General features: G+C 41.7%; 1 long non-coding RNA gene across 2 annotated transcripts in view; it reads right to left on the reverse strand.

The window, feature by feature from the left end:
• Positions 1–938: 938 nt before the first annotated feature.
• LOC112137821 overlaps positions 939–18,161 on the reverse strand; it is an 88,489-nt gene continuing 71,266 nt past the window's right edge. Inside the window, exon 3 of one of the 2 annotated variants that reach the window (XR_002917620.2) lies at positions 939–996. This is a non-coding gene — a long non-coding RNA (uncharacterized LOC112137821). Of the gene's footprint in view, positions 997–10,654; positions 11,526–18,161 lie in introns of those variants that run through there. The other variant, XR_002917617.2, reaches the window with a different exon arrangement.

The raw sequence follows: 18,161 nt of genomic DNA on the forward strand, positions 1-18,161 counted from the left end.
GGTTATGATGTGTGTTTTACATCCAGTTCACAAATGATCCAATTAGTCGACTAATCAGAAAATAATCTGTGATTAGTCGACTATTGATATTATTATGCTTTGGGATTTCTTTCTTTTGTTAGGAATAAACTGGTAGCAGTTGCTGAATTACCAGAAACAATGAATAAGTTGTTTTGGACTAAGAACAAAGTTCTGGAAGTTTTACCCTCAGAGAGAGACAGACAGACAGACAGACAGACAGACAGACAGACAGACAAATAGGTATCTTTATTTGTCATTGTCTCAGGTACAATGAAATTAAAAAGTGTCTCTGGGTCAGTGCAACATTCATGCTTCAAATCAACTCATGGTAAAAAACGTAATATCAAAGTAATAAATAATAAATAAAGAAAGTTAAAGAGTTCGTTCTTCTGAGGATTTCTGTGTTTTTCTTACCCACAGATAAGAACACTGGCGTCTATGGTCCTAATGAAACGGCTGGTTAAAAAGGTATATTGTATTTTTTTTCTGTCGTTGCTTTCTCTGCTTGAGGTTTCATAAATCAGATTGTGTGTCAGAGCTTCCAGACAGCCAAACACAAACCAATGCCTCTTTCTTCTTTCCCTTTTGTCCTTAAGTAACACTCCAAATAAAACCCACTTCATCCATCTTCTCCTGCACAGGACCTCTTTTCCTGGCACAGCAGATGTTAAAGTACATAAGTCTGCAGCATCGACTGGGCCGTGGACAGAGAAAACATCTGTCTTAATCATTCTCAGAGTACAATTGATCTGCAGCACTCTGGAAAGCATTTATTATGAAAAGTCTCATTTTTTAAGCGGCCCGTTTAAAGCAGCAGTGCCATAAATCAAGCTTGAATCAGAATCTGAATCCATTATTTTTATTATATCAGCTCTAAGTGGACATAACAGCTTAATCCAGTATCGATCTGGTCATCCCGCCGATCCGTCCCTGATGTGGACCGCTGCTCCCCGGGCCGCTCTGGATCCGCTCTCACTTTAAATAATCACAGGGGAGAGTCAGCGTGCACGCCTCGCTCCTTCCTCATTAGAAAGCACTAAATAAGGAGTGTGTGTGTGTGTGTGAGTGTGTGTGTGTGTGGTCTAATCCCAGCTAATACTCAGTTTAATACTGGGGAACCTAAGCAGGCTGGCAGCCCTGCTAATGAAGTGAGCTGCAGTCTGTTCCGATGGCTTTCATACATGCGGCTTTAAATTATTCAAGTGTGGTTAAAATAAATAATGAAGTTGATTGCAGCATTTTGGATGTGGGTGGAAGGTTAAATTATGCATGTGCTCAGTATTTGTAAATGTAATAGAAAGCAAGTGCGGCAGCTTTTAAATCACGAGGAAAAAATAAAATAAAAAATTACCCCCCCCCACTGGAGGCTTTTAGCCAGATGTAATTTAAAGGAGGAAAACCTCAGGTTAGAGCCGAGAGCAGCTGTCAGAGTTCATAGGGAGACGCAGGAGGTCGTAATAACGTTCAGTTTGGACGCCGCACTCACCCAGATTCCTGTCGGCCCTCTGGGAGCTCACTCTCATACTGGGGGGGTCCATCAACCTTTTTAAACTTCAGCTGAACAGTTTCCCAAAGTTTGTGAAGGCCGAGACGTTCTACAGCACATATCAAAGTCAAGGCCCGGGGGCCGAATCCGGCCCTCCAGGTAATTCTATCCGGCCCTCCAGATCATTTTATTTTATTGTTATTAATGACCCGATGTTATCTTGCGTTTATTTCTAACTTGTATAATTTTGACAAAATATATTTTTATGGAAAGTAAAATATTGAAAGTTATTTAAAATGTAAGTTGATTTATTCTGGAATAATATTCCTGCCTTTTTATTATTCATAATTATGCTAAGGTTTTAAAGTTATAAAAATTGACATTCTGCTAGCTTTTTGGACTATTTTAGCATTTACTATCTCGGAGTTTAGCTAATATTTCAGCTACATGCTAGCTATTTTGGCTAACCAAAGTTTTTTTTTTATTTTTTGGGCTAATTTGGCATTTAGCTAATATTTTTAGCTGGATATCAGCTTCCACATTTCCAGCTAATAAATTCAGTTTTTTCAACATAACCATGCATGACCATTCATAATCACATCACAGATCACATGACCCAACACTAAACCATGAAAACGTTGTGCTAGCATCATGCTAACGTGTTTGGACCGTCTTCCAAACAAAACAGCTGCTAATTTATCAAAGTGTTTGAGTGATTACTTCATAAATAAATGTATTCTCTATATTAGGGGTGTCAGGCTGACCTTCTTGATCCTGATTACCTGGATCAGGTGTGAAAGCCCCCAGAGGACTATCTGCATAACCTGTGTTCTCAAACTAACAAGTTCTCCAAAACACTGAGTCATAACTGCACTCCAGTTCTGCTCTGAGCTTAGAAGTCTTCTGTTGCAACGACCCATTTGGTAGTCAATAAGAATGAACTTCAAAGTTATCAAGTTATCATTTTAAACCCGAGTTAACGGCTCTTTTCAGCTAACAGGCTGGAACATCCGGAGATCAGATCATCTCCTTCCTTTGGGTTCAGAAAATCTAACGTTGCTCTTCAGTTCCAGGCAGGATCGTGTTTTTTCTCTGGAATAGCAGTCAAAGCGTTGGTCCATAACTGAACGTATATGTGGGGGGGGGCATGTCGTTAGTAATGACCACCACCTCCCTCCTCCATATCTACAATAAATAGGTTGAAGCAGAGCGTGAAATGAAAAGCAACAGAACAGCATGAAATGGGAACAAAGCTGGTAAATTGACATATTTGTCCTTTAGTTGTTTTTTTTTTTTTTTTTTTTTTTTTTACAGGAAGGCAAAGAGAATAATGATGCAATTATATAACATAACTAAGGAATATTCAAAAACACAGCTGATACTAGGATTATTTTACAGCCTTCTTTTGTTTTGAATACATGTAAAATACATCGATGTCATTGGCTGTTGGAGGGGACTCCTGTGTGTCACAGCCAAATATGGAATTAATCAAAAGTTGAGTTTTTTTTCTAAACTGCGTTCATGCATGAGCAAAAACTGAATCAACAGACTTCTTAAAGCTCCCGTACACATTTTTGAAATGTTTTTTTAATGTTCAAGTTGCCATTTGCAAAACTATAATCTCTATTAAGATGAAGCAAAAAATTTTACAGCAAAAACATGAAAATAACTTTCATGTGATCAGGATTTCCAGTTGATTTACTAAGACTAATTGCCCAATGAATAACAGACACAAACAGCAGTAAATAAAACTGGATTTTTTCATGTAACATCATTAGAAAACTGAACTTGAACAAATAAATCTGATTGCAGCCGCTGAAGGACGGAGGACTTTAACCACGGACACTCGGATCTGTCCAGTGCACACTCAACCATGTATCTGCACTGATGGCGGCCAGCAGTAATCAGAGTGAGTTCAGGTGGTGGTCAGGGTTCTGACCGGCTGGAAAACAGAAAGACACAACAAATGTCTCCTAATTGTCTGGTTCCATTTCTGCCCTTAAATTCAGCCTAAAGCACAAACAAGGCAGAAATGTTTATGCAAACTTTGACAAAGTTTTGCAAGTGCGTTTCTAAAGTGCCGAACACAGAAGCAGAAATGTGTCCAAAACACCAACATGGGGGGTTTAAAGCACAACTATCAATAAAATTAGTGGAATTTATAGAGTCCAAACATTTTCGCGGCTCAGTTATTCATTCAGACATTACCATCATAAAAGAAAACCACTTCCTGCTTGATTTTGCAGCTGTATAACATACAAAGCACTGATGTGAGGATGCCAGCGTCACAGTTTCCCTGATTCACGTCCAACATTTAGTCGCTTGTGTCGGTATAAATGTCAGAGCACCTCAGTCCTTCAGAATGAGGAAGAACGTGGAGGAAAAGCAGCTTTCAGGCCTCACTAAACAACATCACACAACTCTGTATTGATCCCTCCATCAGCAGTTCCCAACACACGTTTTTATTTGACTGGCAGAACATGAGGATGGTCCTCTGAAACATTCATAGAAACAATCATGAAACCCTTCTACCTGAAAAGTGCTGGTATTTAAATACTCACCAATGAGTTAAATTCACTCCAACATCCCAATAAATGGTTCAACACCTGAAGTATAAAACTATTGGATATTCAGATTTAGCTTATATCAACTTATCTATATTTTATTATGACAAGATTTAAATTCATCCATGGATGACACACGACCTTTTCATTGACAGGTCTGTAAACTGTCACTCCCATTCTGAAGCCCATCAACAATCTACTGTATCAACGCAGCATCAGAAGCTGCGTTTCTATTAACTATGAAATTGTGCAAATTGTATTTGTGATAAGAAATTCTCTTAATGGAAACACCACCATTTAAAAAAAAAAAAACTTGCATTTGTTGAAAAAACAAGTAATGGAGGTGGAGGTGGAGCTTTTTGGGGCGTACCAAGATTTCCTCGTGGCTTCATCTGTATCGCCGTGTTTTTACAGCTGAATAAGACGCAGACGTCTCCTTTGACAGATGATGATGATGAGCGCTGATGCTGTGATAGAAACTTAAATGAATCTCGACATGTTTTCAAACAGAAAAAAGGGTCCAGCTGCTCACTTGTTAGAAGGTTTATTTTTTTAATATCGATGAACAGGCTTCTGCTGTGCCACATCACAACTCTGATGTTGTTGGGTTTTGATGCAGTTGCCGATCGACAACTGCACCAGACTAGGCTACGCGTGCCACGCTGCTGTGACGTCACCCAAATGCAGTTGATCAATCAATCAATTTTCGATACGTACGTTTTTTCTACATCCCTAACTGATGCTGCTGTTCCTCCCACTGCTCAATACGTATCTAATATCAGTAAATATAATTAAATATCATCTTTGTCAGCATTTTGAATAGATACAATTATCACCAAATAAAGTATTGTGATATATCACCAAATAGATTTTTCCCTACACCCCTACTTTTTTGCACTTCTTTGACTTTCTGCTGCTTCCTTTAGGGGGCGCCACAGTCAGTCATTTGGTGTTAATTACTTCAGACTGACAAGTAAGCATAGAAAGCAAATGATACATTCTAATAGTTTATATCTTTAAGGGACAACTCCTTTATTTCTTAGTTTCTTCTGTAGTCTTCACACCAAACATGATTCTCAAGGCCAGTTTGAGTCCACTGCTTCCGTTTTCACATCTGGTAAATTTGCTGTTTGACATTTAGCCAAAAGTCTGTTCACAGCCTAAGACTCCCCCCAAAGATCAGGAGCAGAATGATCAAATTCTTCACTGTGTTTGTTTTGGACTCCACCTGATTACATCATCAACGTGTCATGGGCAACAAAAGTTCCTCAATGGACGCAATGCAAAGTTTAGGTCAAGTTTATCCTTTCAGTTTAGTTTTTTAAAGCATAAATGCATTTTAACGTAAACCTGATCGCTCTACAGACAAAACAACTAACTTCAGAAGAGAGTCAAGCAGCTCTGTGGCCAGAGGACTGAAAGACATTTGGAAAAACTGAGAAAACCAAACGATTCATTTGAGTAGAATCGCCTCATGTGGTACCAATGAACGGATGTGTTTGCTGGACTCGGCGGATTCTCATTTTGAACGACTAACAAAGAGATTTCCTGAGCAGAACAATTATAAAAAGAATCCATCAGAGACAAACCACTTCAGTCAAAGACTTCAGCACTTAGAAATACTTAACTCTGAGCTGAGGATTTATTCTATTCAGTCCGCTCTGTTCACCCGGCAGCCCAAATGCACCATGGGAAAATTCCTCTTCTCAAGGTTAGCAGAGAGCTGATCTCTGTCAACATTTCCTGTTTGTGTCTGAGCGCTCAATAACACAAAAACAGCAACCTCTCAACATGCAAAGATTTTCCTCTGCAAACTGTTCAGCTGAGTCACACCCACATGCAGAGGCATCCTGGGAAAAGTGTGTGTGTGCGCTTGTGTGTCCGGACACAATTAAAATGTCCTCTGGGCAGTGACTGCCAATGCATCAGCCTGATGACGGCGGACAGGCTGTTTGCTTTAGCCGCCACTGATATCGAGCTTAATGATGTTGTCCTTCATTGCAGTTGCAGCGGCTGACCTGCCCATCACCGATGCGTGGCGGCGGCGTGGAGGAGTGAGTGTGTGAGGAGCTCCAACCTCAGTTTGGATAACGAAGTGTGAAGATGCCAGCAGGGATTTGTTTAACTGAGCAGCTACAAACACATCATGGTCTGTTTGACAAGCAGATCTGTCTGGCTGGTGGTGGGGGTGAGTGTGGCGTGGGGTGGGGTGGGGGGGCATCAATGCGGGACATCACCAGCCAACATGGACATCTCACACTCTGGTGGTAAGTGGTGGGGATGGGGGGTCCAGTGGGGACAAAAACCTAAAAATCTCAATGTTTCCCCAATTATTGGTCTCTTTGACTTCATTGCAAAAAAAAAAAAAAAAAAAATTAATCAATTCTAATTTTCTGTAATTGCTAATCGAGTCATGCTCAAACTGGATGTAAAACACACATCTTAACCATCATTAGCTTCAAACTAACAAAAAACTAGATATATAGCATTACCTGTGATAACGAAAGCTGTAAGCTGAAGATGCTGAAATTGGTGGTTAAAAATGGTGAAGCTGATAGCCAGCTAAAATATTAGTTAAATTCCAGATCAACCTAAAAACTGAAAAAAACCCAAATTAGTCAAAACAGCTAGCATACAGCTGAAATATTAGCTAAACTTCAAAACAGCCTAAAAAACCTTAATAAATGCTAAAATAGTCCATGAAGCTATCAGAATGCCATTATAACTTTCAACTTTACTACACTGTGACTCCATATAATAGAAAGTAATGTATAATCAACTACTAAATTAATCATAGACTATATTAATAGTCTAGTAGTCGTCGATTAGTCGACTAATCATGGCAGCCCTAATCCTAACCTTAACACGGTACTGGATGTGGGTTGATACCGGACACGGATCAGTACCGATTCCAGATGCAGTACCAGGCTAGGGTTAAGGTGCTGGTACCGTCCTCGTCCCGACTTTCGGACGCTGCACTTTTATGCGATTTTGAAATAAAAATTCAGCAGGAGAATTGCAGGCTGTGAATTTGGACCATCAACCTTTGTGAGTCAAAGCGGAAACAGAGGAAGAGTTGATGCTCTGAGGAACATGAATGTCAGAGTTGTAACGCCGTCTGTGATCGCTCCAAATCCGTGCTGCTCGTTGGGTTTTTAATGTAAGAAAAGAAGCAAAGAAAAGGTCGACATGTTTCCGATTTCTACACGATCAGCAGCAAACAGGAGTACAACCCGCATGACGGACATAGTTTCCTCAGACATTTTTAAGAAGAAAGCTGCAGAAAGAATATACCCCCCTCCCCCATTATGGTAAGAGGGAAAAGAAGAGATATTCACTTATTAAAAGTGAGGAGCTTCCTCTGAGCGTTCGGACCGCCTCGGCTGTGATAAAAACCCTCTGAAGTCAGGAGGCCTCCTTCTGGATTCATGCTGAACAAGCAGATAAATCAGAGCTGCAGGAGACAAGTTGCTTGAAGTGTAAAATAGACCCCAGTGACTCACCGCTGTGGAAACTGCAATGAGACACTGACGGCTCCAAAGAAATCTCTCTTTCCCGGTGTCATTATCTGACTTCCTTTACTTCCCAGTCGCTCGTCTTTTCCTCACTGAACATCTGAGCTCAGCATGGAGGGGAGGAGGATGCTATCATTACAGGGCCTCAAAAGACTGATGGATGCTGACGAAAACAGGGCAAATAATCCCAGAAAGACATGAGGACTAAAGGTGACAAAGTGGAATTCCCCTCTAGACAGAGATGCTGTAGGAAGAAAAGCCTTCCCTCCTGATTGATCTGAGTTTGGACGCTGGACACTTCTTCCTGTCAGGAGTTTGTAATGATCAGCTTTGTCAGTAAATTTGTTCTAACCTCTCTTGGTAGAATTAATCCAAGTCCCGAACCTGAAAAACAGCCCCATACCATCACACTCCCACCTCCATGTCTTACTCTGAGTGTTGGATTAAGTCCAGATGTTTGTGGACGTTCTCCTTCCAGAAAGTTCCTCTTGTGTCTCATCAGAACATCAGTTTAGTGGATCATCCAGATGTTCCTCAGTGTGTTTCTCCATCAACTCTCCATGGATCCATGTTCATCCGAGTCTCTTTCTGACTGTTGGATGATGACCTCTGACCTGAACTGAGTCCAGAGAGGTCTGACCTTCTTTCCATCTTCTTCTAGTTCTTTCAGGACCTCTTGGATGAGTCCTCCTTAGCCTTGTTTCTTCTGAGCAGTCCGGTACAGTCCAGTTGAGTCCAGTATTCTGAGCGTTTCCATTGTAAAATGGACCCATTAAACAGTACCGACCTGTACGTCTTGAGGGCCCCAATCTGTTGCAGGTCCATATAGAAATAGAACAGGTCGCTTTTGCCACCCGTTGATTAGCAGAAAGTGATAACGACATTGGAAAGCACCAGTATAGCGCCAAGCTAGCCTTTCCGCTTTCCTCTTTACTGCGGTATTCTTCTCAGCTGCCCGTAATCTTCTTTCAAACAACATCCAATTCCTGTTCTACATGATGTACAAAAAGTAAAGACAGAAAAGACGAGCTGCTGGATGACCTCTATTGTTGTTGCTTTTCTTTTGTCGTTGCACTACAACGACATGCTAGCGGTCTACACCACGCATGCGCCGTGAAAGCAAACCGCTCAGTGGAAGCGAGGCTAAACGCTCATCAGAATGAACTGGTCCATCCCGTACTACTCCTCCCATACGGGACAGTGGAAATGAGGCTCTTGTGCTCTTAGGCTCTCCTTGGCTGCCCGGTCCTGTGGAGGTTCTCCTCCGCTTTCAGTTTTCTCAATGTGTGGAAGATAGAAATGTCCTTGTGACCCTTCAGAAGGAAGTGTCTCTGTGATTTTGTTTCTCCTTGGTTTTTGGCAGAGATCACAACTTAATGTGGTAACTTAAATCAAATCCAGCTCTCCAAACAAATCAGAGAAAATCAGACGAGCTTCATTTATAATTTAGCAATCAGGGACAATTACTCTTCACTTTGGATTAGCTTCCATTAAAAAGAGGCATATTTATTAAACTGGTTAATGTTCTTCTCTTAATTGTGCCATTATCTTTTCTTACCAATCATTTCATGACTAAATATCACAAATATATTTGATATATTTCCCTTTATTTATGCTTGTTTGTTTTTTGTTTAAACTGAAATGTAGCTACTCTGTGAAAGAAAGCAGGGAAAGTTAGATAGATCTGTGTTTGAGGTTGGAGTCTGACTCTTCGTCAGGTTTTTCTGAAGAGTCCTTCAGCTCTGAAGATGAAGTCTAATGTCCTAAATGGGGCATTTCAGGGAAGATCTCATTAGTTTCATCTTGGACGGTTTCCCACAGGGAGGACAATTATTCATCTGCGGTATGAAATGATCTGCGTAATGTTCCTCCACAGACGAGTGTCCTCAGTCAGCGTGTGAAGCCGCTCCTGTCAATAACCTCCCAGCGGGACAAACAAATCGCCTCCTGGGGAGAAGTGGCGATGGATGTTGGCGGCCGGCCGCAGTCATCAGTTCTGCTTCATGGTGTCAACGCGGACCGGAAGAAAAATAAAAGAAAAACATTTGGCCGCTTCCGGTTCTCCGGCCTGTCAATCACAGCTGCCGATGGCCTGCTGACTGCGGCGGGCTCCCAGCATGCTTTGAGGGCACTCTGGTCTGCGGGCTGCTGAGGTGGCAGGAAAAAGGAGGCCAGCTGAGCGCAGAGCTGCTCAAACACGCCTGCTGCCGTCGCCCAAACCCGCTGACTGAGCAGTTGGAGGCTTTAAATTTAACGTTGATAAAGTATGCTGAGTGCACACGCCTCCTCTGCTTCCAGAAAGACTTGTGTGCTAAATCACAGCGGAGCAGCTTTATGAGACTGAATGGGTGCAGCGGCCTACATGTTAAAAATATAGCGAGAGCTGCAAACACCTGCTAACAGAGGCTGCAGAGGGACCGCGTCCTCAGCATCCAACTCCACCAAAACCATTCTAGAAAAACATCTTTGTTGTTTCCAAACCCAAAATTCAGACATTAAATCGTAAAAGTTTAATTAGGGATGTGACTCAGAGCATCTTTAAGGTTTTCATGGCTCAAGGACGCTGGAATCGTTTGTGAATATCTCTGCTGCTATGTGACCCTCACTTTGAATACAAAGCAGAGTGGGCTCACAATAAGGTTTGCAATGTTGAAGGTGGAGAAAATATTTTAATTAACATTTCACTGTTGGAAAAAAAAATGTCTGTTGTTCAGCGACACACAAAGCTGCACAACCGACTGGAAATGTCTGTGGAGGATGAAGTTCACGGAGAAGAAAGTTTGTTCAAAGAAGAGAAAGTCAAAACAGCCTGACACTGCAATATGAAAAGACGTGATGCAACAAAAAGTGGAAGTGTGAAAATACAGCAAATGTGACACAAGCTGGCTCAATCTTTGTCACATGTGTCATGAAACGCCTCCGTATTTGAGTTAAGGATGGATAGTCTCTACGCAGAAAAATAAATAATTTTAGTCCGGTTTATTCATGGAAATGATGCAGCACACTAGTGTGAGTCTTAAAGTACCAGCTGCTGATGGGATGTGCTGCAGGTTTGTTTAGTTGTGAGATGAAAAGTGTTTAATCAGGAACCACACATCAGCGACTGCACAAACGCTGCAGGAATCTACATTACTGCCTCTTCCACGGCTGGGAGGGCAAACGTTGAAAAGGGCAGCATGAACAAAGGTCAAAGGTCTTTTTTTATTTTTCTGCCTCGACATAAACATATTTCCCAAAAGCAAACAGCTTTTAGACTTTCATCTTCAGAATAAACAGAGGAAACATTTTTTTTAAGAGGTTCTTTACTACCAGTGTAGTTACACACAACACCTCAAGGTGGCACCGTCCACAAAGTCTTGACTAATCAAGTGTTGAATAATTTTCCCATGAGCTTGCAAAAGGATAACATTGCAATATAATATATAGTATTTGTTTCTAAACTTGGTGGGGACATGCAGCAGCAGAGCCACAGCTAGCCTTCATCCATTTGGTTTTCTGAAACTAGGTCAGTTGCACAACAATCCTCTAAACTGAACTGAATCTTCTACTTTTGGGAAGTACACAGATTTGTTTTTGAGGAAAAAGCAACGGACCATCTCAGATAAGATACTGAGTAAGGCCTTAGTCACATACACCTGTGCAGGAGGGTTGACCCGTAGAGGTACGGTGGGTTTTTGACGGTCATAGAGAGGCTAGAACGGCCACAACGGTCAACAAGAAAATGATACGTACCATTGTCATGCGTGTGATAAATGTATCATGAAGTAAATTAAAGTATAAAGAAAGTTGGATGCACTAACAGGTGTTGTATATGTGTTCGACTCACCCATGCGCGTAGAATACATGAACATTTTCTCTCTATGGGTTCACTGATCGTCTTTGACCTTGATGCTTTGAGTGGGTCACCTTTGCGCTCCGTACAGGTTTAATCGTATCCACCTGCAAGGTCAGTTGTGACTCAGTCATAACATATCAGGGGTTAGCGTTTATAGAGCCACGATTCTAGTAATGCTAGCAACAAAAAAATCTGACGTCACTCTGGGAGTGGCAGGTGGTGCAAAAAGAAAAAAACATAATTTTAACATAAACACGTCCTGTCTTCCCGTTTTTTAAAGATGCCCTCGGGTCGCCGTTATATTGCTCCAGCTAGAAAAACTAGCAGGTACTCTAAATATTATATCCAAAATGCCATAAAACTCTTAAATCAAAGTGAACACACCCGAGTAGACGGTACCTGTTCCAAGCCTATCTTTTATCTTGTAATTGTATTTTATCAAGTTATTTATTTTGTTTTTATTTTTTAGCAAGTTTTTAGCATTGTGGCTTTTACTGTGTTACTTGCTGTCTATGTTTTTTGCTGGAGAGATGTTTTTAAAGGAATTGCCGTTGGAGGACTAATAAAGTTGTTCTATCTATCTATCTATCTATCTATCTATCTATCTATCTATCTATCTAGCTTTTGACTTATGGTGCATGTACACTAGATGCGGCCGGTGCAGCAGAGGCATCAAGTTTCAATATTCAGTCAACGTGAAGACTTGATCTGACGCGGCACAATTTGGGTGTTGGGCATCAGGGACTCAGGGACGTTTTCAATGACTAGGGTAAAAAAGGAGATTAAACATGGTGTCTCAATGCGAGGATTTTCGTCCTGAACTTACATCCATATTCTTAACCCACGGGGGCTGGTTATTGTTGGGATAAGGTGGGATACACCCTGGACAGATCGCCAGCCCGTCACAGAACTCATTGAGCTGGATGGACGGCTACGCTAGCCAGCCGCCCGCTGGACAGCTTAGTGAGCTAGCAAGCTCCACTCCCCAGGCTTCAGTAAAGTCAAAAGTGTTTGCCACTGCCCAGACATCCAGCAGAACAAGCGAGGTCTACTGCTCAGCTGCAGGTCCCTGGGCAGAGGTGATCGCTATGCTTTCCCGCCGGCGGTTAGCAGCCCAGAGAGCCTCCATGAGTGACGTTGTAGCATGAGCACAATCGCCATAGCTTCATGGGCTTATGTTGCCATCTTACTTTCATCAAGACAAAAATAAAACACGAGTAAAGTACACCACACCCAGAGATACTGAAAGACCTGATGAAACCAGACAAAGAAATATGCTTGCCTCTGTAAATCTCTTCAAATCATATGAACCCAAGATACTCGCTCAATATCATCCTTGTTTTCTATGATATGGCAACAAAAATATTCCAGAACAACTTTGGCAGTTGCTCCGCGGCGTTAAGGCTATAAGCCAGGGGAGTCAAACTCAATCGCACAAGAGGACAAACTCCAAAATACTCCTTAGGTAGCGGGCCTAGGTACTTATTCCAGAATAAATCAACTTAAACCTTAAATAACTTTCAATAATTTATTCTCCATAATAATAAATTTGCTCAAAATTATACAAGTTAAAAATAGGCGAAAGATAACATCAAGCCATTAATAAGAATAAAATAAAATTATCTGAAGGGCCAGATCCGGCCCCCGGGCCTCGACTTTGACACGTGCTACAAGCAGTAAAGAGAGTTGGCAGATGCAAATTTTGAATCTTGTTGTCTGCAAGTGGATTCATCCGAATGAAGCTGAGATGAAGGTTTTCACAACATTTTTTCATCTGCTCCTCATTCACAATTTGAATCATGACACACTCAGAAATGCAGCTTTAATCTTAGTTTTCTTCATGTATGTCTTCTATCATGAGAAAAATATTGAATGAATGTGTTTTTAAAAACAGAGGAGCTTCATGAGACGTCGTCTTCTGAAGCAGGACGTCGTTGGGTTGTAGCAGCATAATAAAAAGGGGGCCAGTTCACTAGAGCTAGAGGAAAAGTTGGGTGGTGGTGTTGGGGGGGGGCACCTTTCTACAATAAACAGTCCAGTGGGTGCAGGAGACACGGCGTGACCTTTAGCAGCCGTTGATGAACGTCACCAGCTGAGAGTTTGCCCTTTTCCCACCTGTGTGTGAGAGTCTGCAGAAACAATCGTTTCCTTTCTCTTTGACTCGCCATCGACTCCGCCGCATTCTGCAGAGCCATTAGTATAATGGAACAAAGAATAATTCAGACCCGTTTATGCTGACGATACATGAGGGGACATTTACACGCTTTCACACTCAACAGTCTGAAGTAAATCAGCTTTTTTTTGTCTGTCTGAGAGGCCAACAAAGCCACTCCTGCAGGTTCCTTCCCCTCTTCAGCTCCCAGTGTTTCCATCCATTCAGGATGTGGTGATTCCATTCATCATATTAACACCAGCAATTATCTGCACACTTTATATCAACATGTATTACACAAAACAATGAAGGAGCTTCTCCAGGTTCTAAGTCTGACCAAAAACTCTCTCCTTGGAGTGTTGCCTCTTCATTTTGTTTCTGATGAGTTCTAACTTTAACTCTGGACAACTATCGCCGAGTGATTTTCACCTGAGGAAAAGTATTTACATGAGTGTCATGGGTCTCACAGGAACGGGTGGACCAAAGGCCAAGGCTCCAATATCCTAACTTTTTTTTTTTAGGAATTTTTTTCTTCTCAAATTTCCAATTTTTCAGTAATTTTCAGGCATGTCTTTAGGATCGTCCTGCTTCAGAATCTGTTGGAATTACGGAAGTTGAGTAAACAGACGAAGAGTTACAGTAGTTCGATGAGTGAGGGTTATTTGGTGTCTCTGGTGTGAAATGATTCAGTTAGGAGGAAAACTTCTACGATAAAATAAAAATAAAGATTATATTCCCACATGAACAAAAACTACACTTTTTCAATGTCACATTTTTAGACAAATTTAGTGAGAATGTGAAAACGTTTTATATTCTAACAAAAATGGTTACAAAGATATTAATGTTCTAATTGCATAAACAGTTGAAGAGCTGTAGTTATTTACAGAAAGTCAACAGAGAAGCTAAAGCTCTATAGCCAAAGGTTAAAGGTCAGTTCACCGCCATGTTGGATGCTTACTAATCTGGGATCATGGTGTCTCATCAATGTGAGGCGTCAGACTTTGAACTGAAGAATCCTCAGGATTAAATAAAGATCTTCATAATTTCTATGTGATGATTTAATTATCGTGGTCTCTCAACAGGTCTTCAACAGGTCTTCAACAGGTCTTCAACGTGTAAACGGGTTAGCAGCTCAATGAGGGAGTTGTAGTGTATTAGTGGTTCATGAGGGCCAGCTTTAAGAGCTAGATATCAACACACAGACCAAAAAAACTGTTCCATGGTGGGCTGGAGTTGACATGTACCTCGTGAGCTTTGATAGAAAAAGTGAAAATGTGGATGAAGATTCTCCTTCGTTCAGGTGTCTTGAAGTCGAGTCATGGTCTCTGGACTTATGGTCTCTGGACCTACAGTCTTCTGTTCTTGAAACCTTTCTCCGCTCGTCCAGTCTGTTGCTTCTAAAGCTTCACAAAGCTGTTGGCTTTATCTACGGTATTTGTTACAAGGGGAACCTGACGCCTGCGGTAAACAATTTACAACAGTTAAACAACTGAAGAAATCCCAGGAATAATAGTCCTGCAGGATGAACAAGCAAGCACTGCCTCCATAATTCTAGTATTTCTGCAGTTGCTGGTAAAAATATATTTTAAAAAGTCAGTTTTCAAAGTCCCCAGATACACTTTTCCCTCAGCAATAACCATCCAAGGCCTTTTAGTTTATCCAACATGGGGACTTACATAAAGCGCCACAGTGAGAAGAGGCAGCGCGCCCTGCAGCTGTTTGTTTTTGCTTTGAAGCCTCCCACAGTGTTCATCAGGACAAACACGACTCAGAATGTTCCTACATTTTCAGGACTCAGCATCAAGTTTTGGTGTTAATTATGTTGGATCCTAAAATCGATGAAACCTGATTGGGCATGTTTACTTCCTCTGCATATTTAGTCTAATGCCATGAGGTAAAAGCCTAAGAAACGTGTCGGTTTTGTTTTGAAAGCATCTGCAGAACCTCATCCATCCCGGAGCTTCCTGATGTTTGTACCGCCACACCCTGATTACATAAACGCTTCTACATTCAGTATCCTTTAATTATTTGCACAGCAGACGTGCACAGCAACAACCTTCGCCACAACTTGTCAATAAATACCCAACAGCTCCTTCTCCACAGAGGAACTTCTCGGCTCCTGGCAGATACGGCGGCGATGGCGTTCCAGCTGCTGCTGAACACGTGTTCGCATCCCGAGGGCTCTCCGTCTGATCAGCACCTCTACATCCATCAAACACAGACCTACACCAATCCCTCCAGACTCGTCTTGTCGTTTCCAATCCTTCCATGAGGAGAATGTGGAGAGCCCAGGTGACTGCAGCTGTTTTCCCTCCCAGCCTAATTAGACTCAGGAGTTTATTAATTAAATTAGAAACTGGATGCGCTGATGGCTTTTCTGGGATTTAACTCTCAGCGGACGTCACACTTAATCTTGCATATCAATGCGCTGACAGCCAATTGACAAATCAGAGGATGTATGCGCTGCTGGTTGGACATTTGTCAGGTCATATGACTTCACCTGCAGGAGCTGGTTTCAGCAGGAAGACAGAGCATTGAAGTGCATGTTGTTGAGTCTGACCTTTGAACATGTGGCTGCAGGCGAGGAGGCAGATCCAGGGCAGAAGTATGTGGTGCTGCTTAATTCCAGCTCCTTGGCAGGAGATGTGATGCTGAGCATATAAAGAAATGGTCGCCGTGGTAGCGACATGGCTCCAGGGACGCCATTGATGTCCCTGTCAGACCACTACAAGGCCCACAAACTCCCAGCAGAGCTCAGCAGCTCAACACTGGAGGTTCTTCACTCAAACACCTTTTAATCTGTTGGTGAAATGGATTAGATTACATCCCTGTGGCTGTAAAGACAGCATCACCATCAGGCTCATTATTTTAAATTAAGCAGGAATGCTAAAATAGGATATAATAATTACAAATGTAACATTTGACCGAGTCATTTGTTTGCCTGAAGCTGCCCTCCAGCTGCCTGAAAATGTCACATTACTTTTCAACAAACAGGAGCTTCCAACACAACCTATCCACATAGTGCACTGTTGTCATAGCAACAATGCCTTTTTCGCTTCTATAAAAGTACGGGTTATCATTCTCTTCATTTTCATATCAAGCACTAAAAAAGCTGCTCATTTTTTTAAGTTGATTAACTTTTTCTAAACTGTGAAAAACCTGCTGCTCCGTTGGAGTAAACCTGAACTCTAGAAGCCTCTGGAGATGACAGAGCAGACGAGTCCTCTGGAGAGTCTGATCTCCAAACAGGAGAGTCAGGACAAGCCGAGACATTTAAAGAGGCAGCTCGAAGAGATGATGGGAAAAACATCTTCATAAGTCAGTCACGCTTTACCCAGAACCACACAGGAAACACACCTCCCTGAAAGACAAACCTCTCTCATGTTCATCCTTCTGGAACTAAGAATACAGAATACAGTGACTTAAAAAAATAGCATCTTAAATCAAAAAAGAATCAAATCACACAATCAAGAAGTATTTCTCTATTTGGCTTCTTAAACCTCTTTTCACTAAAATACTGTCCTCAAAACCGTCTCCAGCACATCAGAAAGATCTCCCAGAGGGCTTCATGTCTGGTTTCTGAGGTGGAAGGTTTTCAGGTCATGTGACTTGACCTGGAGCAGCTTCTTTTAAAAGTGGAGTAGAGAGGAGGGTCCATCTGAGGAGAGTTGGTTGTTCTCTGTTCTACCCTAACCTAACCTACCCTGACTAAACCTACAGTAAGCTAACCTGACCTACCTTGATCTGCAGTAGCACTTCGATCATCTTTTGATTTATTTGAAATCATTCCCATTGGTTTTTAATTAGTATTATGCCACAAAATCCAAAAACCTGTCATTTTCATGGATATAATTTCTGTAGAGCAGCAAGAGTTCATTAGAATATGCCTCTAAGTTGTGGGCGTGACCTTTGGTGCAAATTACGCTTCCATGACTTCCCATCATCCCCTTTGTTTACGCTCTCTCTCGCCATCTTACAGCCCCTCACACACCCCAACGTAACATTAACGGTGCAACAAAAACAGCAGCAATATCATTTCTATCCAGCTGTACAGTTTGGATCCATGCAGATTCCAGCTCAGACGAGCAAAACAATGGATTTTCGTGGATCTATTAGTCTGCAAGTGGATGCATCATAATGGGGCGGAGCTGGAAGACTGTGGCTCACTTACTGTAGCCCCTATGTCACTGTTACTGACTCCCCTGTCTCTTCTCCTCCTGATTCATAACAATTTTTATAAAGAAATACTCAGAAATGCAACTACTCAGTCATTGAGTTTGTCAGAAAATTGTTCTTGCTCTGGTGTCTCTTTTTAACATGTTTTAAATCTATTTTTGTTTCATGCTATACCTTCATCACAAGTTAGTGAAGTTATAAACTAGCCGATCAGATGCCTCAATAAGAGCATGTGGTGCCCGCTGTCCCCACCTGAAATGTTTGACCAATCACTGCTTGCTAACGTCGTCTGGTCCCAAAATGGTGAAATCGGGCGATATTCGAACCGCGGAAAAATGGAGACTGAATTGACTTCATTTTGTTGGAACATGAGGTAAAGCATTTTCTATCTGTGATGTCACAGCCTTGTTTT

The sequence above is a fragment of the Oryzias melastigma genome, linkage group LG10 (genome assembly GCF_002922805.2).
Source record: "Oryzias melastigma strain HK-1 linkage group LG10, ASM292280v2, whole genome shotgun sequence".
NCBI classification, from domain to species: domain Eukaryota; kingdom Metazoa; phylum Chordata; class Actinopteri; order Beloniformes; family Adrianichthyidae; genus Oryzias; species Oryzias melastigma.